The sequence below is a fragment of the Sander vitreus genome, chromosome 13 (genome assembly GCF_031162955.1).
Source record: "Sander vitreus isolate 19-12246 chromosome 13, sanVit1, whole genome shotgun sequence".
Taxonomy (NCBI): domain Eukaryota; kingdom Metazoa; phylum Chordata; class Actinopteri; order Perciformes; family Percidae; genus Sander; species Sander vitreus.
In genome coordinates this window covers 12,341,904-12,351,218 of record NC_135867.1, presented here as the reverse complement: position 1 = coordinate 12,351,218, position 9,315 = coordinate 12,341,904, and the positions used below count along the sequence as shown (strand labels likewise).

Sequence of the window (9,315 nt, the reverse complement as noted above, 5' to 3'; positions counted from 1 at the left end):
TAAAATGATAGAGACAATGAACCTAATTGGAATCACTTTGCATTCATCATACAAGTGACTTTTTCAGTTGTTATACAACATATATGTGACGTACACTATCTGTGTAGTGTTTGTGTGGGTGTTGACAAGTTAGGACAGGCAAAATGAAAGTTCTTACAGATCAGGGACGAGTCATTTGAGCAGAAAGATAAACACGATTTCTGCCAGTCAGCACCTTTCCTTTCCATCACTCACTCACACTCTGCTGCTCATCTTTCATCTGTCCTTATTTTCCTCACTCACCCTGTGCTGATACCTGCATCCCTTTTTCCCACTTGTGTCATTTGTCAACCCCTTTGAAGTACCATTTGCAAACAATCCTTTGCAGTTTTTTACCTTTTCAGGATCATCAGATGCATCAAGAGTTCTTTGAATATCACCATTTAGCATCTCAACAGCTATGGAAGTGGCTGTTTTTTATTCTGTGAATGTTTCTTTCATGATAGTCTGCAGCTTCATAGATTTAAAAAAAAGATTTGTATGTAGCTGATGTTGATGTCTTGGAGGATTTCAGAGGAGAACATTTACATAATATCATCCACTTTCTCATCACTCACCATGTTCACTTCCTGTGGAAAGCAATTCCATAAAGTTTGTAACAAAATGGTCAAAGCAGATCTGAGATTTCCTGACTTTTTATACCTACTATAAGTCAAGCTGCACATCCTAACTTTCCTTATTATACAACTAAACAGGGACTATTTTTTAGACCTCCCTGTCTGCTAAATGCCCATGTCTATCTCCACGTCACTAGTTTGAAATGTAGGTCTCCCGTTAAAAAATCATCTCCAACCTTAAACTGAGATACCCATGATGATATTTATTTTACTGTACCCTGAAGGCTCAGATAGTTCTTATCTTGTCTGATCAAACACAGCTGCTTCAACTACTTTGGATTTGAGCCAAAGCTGTGAACCAACTGGCTCCACACTCAGGTTTGAACGATGTGAGAGAGCGAGGAGCAGCAGCTTAGAGAGATGTTGAGGTATTCTAATCTACTATAACAGAAAACTTTGGTGTCTTAATGTTTCAAGACAGAATTTTGAGTTGTTTCGGCTGTTCTGAGTTTAATTATTTGTCTCCTGTGTCTTTGCAGATAAAGGTTGTGTGTAATCCTCACATTGTTATCCTCACCAAAAATTGCTGACTGAGATTGTTTTATTTCTTCCAATGTGAAAGATAACACCATCTGTACGTGAGAATAACACACAACTTGATGTATTTTGGAACAAAGTGAGAGGAAATGTATTGTAAATCATGTATATAGATATATGATCTGTGGACATGAGGTGCAGTTTATCTTTTGTTTAGAAAAAGAACATGAATATGTTTTGATTTATCAGCCATACTTTCATCTACAGTTATACATTTTAAGTTTTTGGTGTGGACTGTGACCTTTGACCTCTAGATTCTGATTTATCAACAATAAATCTCACTTTAAGGCACAGGACCCTGACATACAAAGAGCCCACTTATGAACCCTTATTCATGGGTGGTATCAGTGATCATACTCACATACACCCACCCACATAAACACACACAATGACAGTGACCTCTCCTTCCCCATGTCCCATTTCTTTTCTGATAAACCTACAAACACACACAACGTGTACCAGGACCTTTGTAACTTAAACCAGGACAGAAATGTAGTTTCCAAATGGGAGGAGAGTCTCCTCCATGTAGTCTCGCTTAGTCCACACAGCATTCCGGGATTGGAGAAAAATGTGCTCTGGTTTATTGGCATCTCTTTAAACCAATCACAATCATCATGGGCGGCGCTAAGCATGGGCAGCAGGCCCGGTGTCACTGCAAAATAGCCTCAGGAAGGAGCTTGTTTGGGTGGAACACGTGTACGTTCAAAGGTTGTTTTAGTCGTGCAACAGAAAATTCAGATTGGACAGATAGTCTAGCTAGCTGTCTGGATTTACCCTGCAGAGATCTGAGGAGCAGTTAACCATAGTCCTCAGAAATCGACCGGAGTTCCAAAAAAATTCCAACACAAAGAAAGCGGAAGGTACCAGACTTACGGCCGAAAAGAGTGAAATCCAGCAGAATTTCCAGCGGCAACGGAGCAATCCCGGAAGTGGAACGTCGTGGATATGGACTACCTCAATGTGACTGTACACACACACACACACACACACACACACACACACACACACACAAACAAGAGAAAACCTCATGCTGTGCAACAAAAGACGGCATAATCTTCTCTCAAAATGTTGGTTCCTCAGGCTTTTATCAATAATTGTCTTCATCAAAAGTTAGTAAGACAGACATTTGAAAATGGAGGAATGATGGATCTTTGCACTCTTTCTCTTAAAGTGTGTTGTAGTTCGTCAGTAAAATTAAAGTCCATCATTTTCAAATTTGAGCTGCAGCATTAGCTGTCTGGCTATGACATAACAGGGAAGGATGAGACACATGTCAATGGACCACAGGAAGCCTACATTATTTGTCACAACACAATTGCCCTATGGGTAGGACCTTAATTGTTTGAATATGCTTTTATTTTCTCTTTGCATTAGCCTTAAATGCTGACTGGTGACATCTATTTTAACCTGAAGAGTGATGAATAAATGAGGAGTCCTACCTGGTTAAAGGTGCTAGATGTATTTAACTGATATGTTGATATCAACAATGGATCAAATGACCACATGTAATGTGAAAGGAGTCCCACATTGAAAAACCAACACAAAATTATCTCACGACTTTGCAGCTTCCTCTTAGCTCTACCGAGATTTTTTAACTCATCGTTTTAGTTTTCTAGCCCGGAACTTTACTCTCTTGGTTCAACTTCACAGCTCTTATCTGCATTGTCTTTCAGCAAAAAAGCTCTTAACACCCTCTTTACACTGCTCAGCACCAAATGGCACACAGTAAAAGTTAGCCACTACCTGGTGAACATAGTGGAGCATTTAGCAGGTAAAGAGCCAAATGCTTCTCTCTTGATCTCACTGCAGTAGTATTTATAGGCTGGTGTTGTGCCACATTTCCTATAAAGCTGTTACTTCCTGTCCAAGAGGATGTGACTACTTACTCCCCTTTCAGGCTCTACTTTTGTCAATTCTCTATTTGGCCATCAACCCCCCAATAATGTAACTGTTTGAACTGGAACTGCAGCACCCTCTTCATCTTACCTGGTAGTGTACGATATAAAATGTGACATTGAGACAAGTGGAGGCTCCCATCCTGATATTACAGTATATGAACATCTCAAACTAAATGTGCAAATGATTTACTGATATTGATAGTTTCACTAAATTCTCAACTTCCATTTGTGTCTCTCATTTCACCAAAACACTGTCAGATAAAGTGCAGTATGTGGTTGCTGCCATTATTTTTCCTCAGATAATTTGTATAGACATAAACTATATTTTCTAAAGCATGCTATCTTTTGTATCTTACTACCTCAACTTCCCAATCAGCTGCATGTGGTCTGACCAGCAACAATGTTGTCATCTTTTACAGACAACAGACATCCTCTGTATTTCCTCTTTAAAAATATAATACGACTGTAATGCTATAACACAATGGCTTTTAAACGGTGGAAATCAATGACCTATCTTACTTAAAGGGATATTTCACTGTTGGAAAGATGAATATATCTTTAAATTGGGTCACTTATGTAGTAGAAATGTGTTGGTTTTTTTTTTTTTTGGAAATTGGTGGCTTCTAGGCAGAGAAAAGCCAGAAAATGTGTTTTTGGCTCATGTGGATGAAAGACTCCAAATCCCAGAATGCACTTGCTTCGCTGATTTAGAGACCACTCCCAAGCCATGCCTACCGTTTACAGACAGACAGACAGACAGTGAGATGGTCAACTCAACTCAAGTGTATTTTATTGTCATTTCAACCATATACACGAAACAACGTTTTTCAAAGTTCTGATAACTTATACCCTCATCTTTTGTGCAGAATTGTGTTCATTGTTTTTTGAAAATGTTGGAGGTGGCTTAAAAAGTGTGTTTCCTGTTGTAATTGCAATAGTTAAATAACTGGATTCTCTTAAGTGTGTTTTTCAAATGTTCTAATGAAAGATTTGTGCAATTGAGAAATATAATTTTCTCTTTCACTTATGTTGTTATAATATATATATATATATATATATATATATATATCTATATATATATATATATAAATATATAAATGTGCCAAAAATATATACAATCAGATATATAAAAATTGTAACAACAGCAGAGAGCAACAATAATATAAAATATTAAGAATAATATACAAATAAAATATAGCATAAATAGGCCTATTCTAAATAGCACAAATCCTTCATCACACAAATGTGAAAACACACTAAAGAGAACCTAACTGTTACACTATTGCACTAAGAACAGAAAACACAAACTAAAACCTGACCTTTCTGGTCTTCCTTGATACAAAATCAACACATCACAGAATGCTCACAGACGCACGCCCTTTAAAAAAAAAGTAGTCAAAAAATGTTTGCATATCAGACGGCTGACACGAACACAGACGGCTGACATGATCAACTCGATAATAAAGCCGTAAAGTAGTAGATCTAAAACAGAAGGAACACCCCATTGTGTCCTAAGTGTTTTTAAATTGGTAGACAGGCTTGACAATAGGTCATTAATCACACCTGAACATCCCCACAGACACACAAACCAAGTAACCAAGTGATTGTTTTTCTGACCCCAGTCGACTTACGATTGATCAGCCAAGACCTGGAGCTCTGTGATTCTGAAAGCACATCTGAAAGGCAGAAATAGGCCACAGAATAACTGCTGGGATCTTCCTGAAGGAATCAAACCTCCACTGTAGCTGGTGTTTGCAAGAAAAACCATGACACACACCACAGACTTGTGTTCAGTAAACTTGTTCTTAAACGTTTCCCTTCTTGTGTAGAAACATCAGCAGGAGATGCGAGGAAGTTTCAGTAGTTTGCCAGTGTTTGCAGGAAGTATCCTGCACATTGTTTTAAATAACAGGGACGTGGGCCAGGAGCCAGGACAGACTGAAAGGTAATATACAAATGTTTTTGTGTGTGTGACTGTTCAATATGATGTCAGTTTATTTAAAAAAAGGCATATTGTTTGGACTTGTGTCAGAAAATGCATATGATTTTAACTAATTACATTTATCAGAGTATACTAACTCTTGCATTTAAATATTCGGGTGGATTACAGTTCATGTTAAGACACAAAGGCATTCATTTCTAATGCTAGTGAAACCACTACATTACCCAGAATGCACCTTGCGTAGCCTGAGTGGACAGTTTTGAGCTAATTATGTTATTTGGTTTCTGTTCTGACATTTCACTAATAGGACTCAATAAAACACCCCCACACCCTTCAGTGCTCTGTTTTACATGAATATTGTCTTAACTTGTACTGCCACCCTCTGGTGTTTTTATGTAGCTACAGATTGGCTTATTGTAGCCACCTTGGCTGACTTTGCTTAACTGTGGTCTATTCAGTCATTTTGTATCTATTTATCCATCTGTCCATCTATCTATAACTTCAAGAAAAATCACATGAAAACATCTGTGAACATGTGTTTTAAAAAATTGTAATACTGTAACATAGATATCTGTAAAACCAGAACCAAAAAAGATTAAAATGCACATTTTTTAGGCCTTCAGTACCCATTACACACCTATTGGTCCACAGTTAATTATGTAATAACATTTATGAACAAGACTGGACCTCTGAGAGGTTTTAATCTTCTTTGGAGCTGGTCAAATTACAGTTAGTGATAAACTGTTTGACAGTCAAAACTTTTTTTCTCCTTTTTCTCAGATCTGCATACTCTGTTTGGATCAGTGATGGTTGTGACTGCTGGATTAAACAATGCCATAGTTTGACAACAGAGGAGGACATTAAATAACTACAGACTAAATAATAAGTAAAGAATAATCACCTCAAGGCAGGGCAATAAACAGTTTGATATGCCCGGCTTGTGGACCGGTAACCTTCCACAAGCCAGGCATATCAAACTGTTTATTGCCCTGCCTTGAGGTGATTATCTGGTTTATTCAACTTCTTGCTTGCCAACATAATAAAACAATTCAAATACTTTAATAATTATGCTTTTTCTTATTCGTATTGCATGCTTATTAAATGTATACTCTGTTTGAGTTCATCTCCCTCAAAAAGTAGTCCCCTTTAGAACTACAGTGAATAATGTTAGCTCAGCTGTAGCTAATTAGTTTCTATAGCAATCACACAAGGTTCTTTGGCGCTGCAGGTGTCCGGGTCAGTTGTCACTGTCAGTCTATCCTTCTGGTGGCTCTTCCACTCGGTGAAAACCTTGATAGCAAAGGCAGTTGCCTTTTTCGTGTTTGATTCAAGGGCCCCGTCTTCAATTGTACGCAGCTCCTCATCTGTCAGATCTCGGAAACGGGTACGCTGGGCCTTGGCTTTTTCTTTTGTCATTCCGTCGTCCTCGTCGCTCTTTAACCAGTCCTCAAATGTCTTCCCTACTCCAAATATATTAAAATTGACAATGAATTCGTCCATTTTTAAAAAACTAATGTTTAGAACTACGGCGAATAACGTTAGCTCAACGGTAGCTAACGTTAATTAGTTTATATAGCAACCACACAAGGCTGCATCTGATCACTAACGTTAGTTTAATAACGTAGTTGCTACATTGTATCTCGCTTGCGAAACTATGTATCGATTATTTTTACAATGGACTTCATGTTTCATGTTTCTGTGATAGAAAATAAATACAAGCGGCGTATTGATCTACTATTTGATGACGCTGTGCTCAGTCAGCGGGCAACTTGCCGGGTTAATGCCCTCCTCCCAGCCAATCAGAATCAAGCATTCTTAAACGAAGTAGAATAATAAGTAATAATTATAATAATGGGGTGATGTGCTGCCAGGTCTCGGTGTGGGTGAGGACTCTGGTGGCAGAGTTTTGGACATACTGGAGCCTGTCTAGGGTTTTGCTGGGGACCCCAGACAGGAGTCCATTGCAGTAATCCAAATGGGAGGTAATAAAAGCATGTATGAGGCGAGCTGGAGGTGGATGGTTTGGTGGTGCTGATATAGAGCTGTGTATCATCGGCAAAGGAGTGGATACTGAGACCATGTTGCCGGATAATCTGACCAAGGGGGAGCATGTAGATGGTGAAGATGATGAATCCAAGCACAGTGCCTTGAGCCCAACTTGCGCAAAGCAGGCACTGGTCCCAGGGTTCACCGTATGTGAATAATGAAACAACTGTGACGCCACCTCCTGTATGATGACTTATATTTGACATTTTCTAAATCACTCTCTGCTGCAGTGCTGCAAATCTTATGTTCAATTTCAAGTTATTTGGATTTACTAAACAACAATTCCATCATCAGTTCATGTCTTGATACTCTGATTTCCAGGACACAGCTGGTCGTCAAAGATTATTGGAAAAAGCACAATATAAATTTAATTTTAGGGCGGATTCTTCCTAAATTCTCTGAAGGGTTATTAAATGATTATTAAAGTGACATGCTATGAGATTAAATAACCATATCGGATTAAAGTGGCCCACAATCAGGCCACCTTTAAATGACTATTAAGCGCCATTGACACACTTTACTGATTGGAATATTGCAGGCATATTACATTGAAACACATAGGACCGACAAAATTACAAATTACAAACACATATAAAATCCCAATATAGAGCCACAAGCAATTAACATGGAGCATGGAACATATGGAGCCTGTTACATCCCCCATAGGTGAATGTGATAAACTGTATTAATATGCGCTGTGCTGCTCCCCAGGCTCTGTGGGCCTCCGCTCATGGTCGTGGTATTGGCTGGTGAATCTGGACCTGCAGCCAATCACAGACCATCTGCTGGTTATTAAAAACGCTGAGGAGCTGCACATAAAAGCCACTTTTGCTACTTACATCCAGAGTATTGTGTATTGTGAGCTTTTTTGATCAGCCATATATATATATATAGCTCTTTTGCATGTTGTTGTCAGGCTAATGTCATACATGTAGTAGTAATTTAGCTATTACATTTAGTTCATAAATCAATTATATTAGGTTCCTGTTTCCCATTTATATCAATAATCAATTCCTGATTCTGTCTGGGTCCTGACTCTGCACTGCTCTGGGCATAGCCACTTGGCTCACAATCTAGCAAATACAATTAAGAGAATGTCTTAAAACTCTTTTTTCTAATTTTGTTAAGTGTTTAAATAATAAAAGCCTTGTTATTGCCTTGTGCAAGATCAATCTTTCTCCTTATCACACTATAAAGGTATGTGCAAGTTCAGCAGAGACTTCAAAGATGGAGCTGTCTCCAAATTGAACACTATAATATAATTATGAATAAGTTCTATAATGTACATTTAAATTAATAATACTATTGTGCACAACATCTATCTTTCTCCTTATCACACTTTTACTGACATGGCTCTTTTACAGTAGCTCTCTAATGCATTAGAAATGTACAGTAGCTGTTGCGTGATGCACTGCATGCTCTTCCTCACTATCTGGTCTGGAGTCTTGTGGTAGGGCCTCATCTTAAATACAATGATTAGAATCAGAACTGCGTAACTTATACAGTATATTGTATTTTACGCTGCTAAAAACAACTGACAATTGAACACTAGTGCAGCCAGTTCGTCACCTTACTTCCTGGTTTGCGTCCATCATAACAACTACGGCCACTAGAGGGCAGTGCCAGGTCGTAATTGCTGAACATTGCTTGATAACAACTAATTACTTTTTAAAGGTCCCATGACATGCTGCCTTTTGGATGCTTTTATATATATATATATATAATATATATATATTTTTTTAATTATTTTTATTTAAACCTTTATTTAACCAGGAGAAATCCCATTGAGATTTAGAATCTCTTTTTCAAGGGAGTCCTGGCCAAGACAGCAGTACAAAAGTTCCATATTTAAAATATACAGCAAAAACAGACAACATAAAACAGAAAAAAAGGTTGGCAAATTAACATCATCTCCACATAATCACCAGCAGCACTCAGTAGCAGCACATGTGCATATAGTACTCAAGTAATCCTTTATCCTAATTTTAAACTGTATCAATGTTGGTAGGTAGTCTAATTTAAGATGTTTCTGCAGTTTATACCAGGATGATGGAGCAAAAAATGTAAAGGCACTTTCACCGAAAAACAGTTCGCGTTCGGGGAATGTCATACATGATTTGCCCATATGATCGAAGATTACATTTCCCGGTAGTGACTTTAGGAGTCAGGAGAGAACATAAATAAGGAGGCAGTTTACACAGTATGGCCTTAAAAAGAAAAATATACCAATGCTCCA

The 9,315-nt window shown here is 38.0% G+C and overlaps 1 long non-coding RNA gene across 1 annotated transcript; it reads left to right on the top strand.

Annotated features, from left to right (window-relative positions):
- Positions 1–1,895: 1,895 nt before the first annotated feature.
- On the top strand, positions 1,896–5,922 carry LOC144528074 (uncharacterized). The gene is made up of 3 exons (XR_013502870.1): positions 1,896–2,153; positions 4,921–5,036; positions 5,814–5,922. It is a non-coding gene; the product is annotated as an uncharacterized LOC144528074 (long non-coding RNA).
- Positions 5,923–9,315: the final 3,393 nt, after the last annotated feature.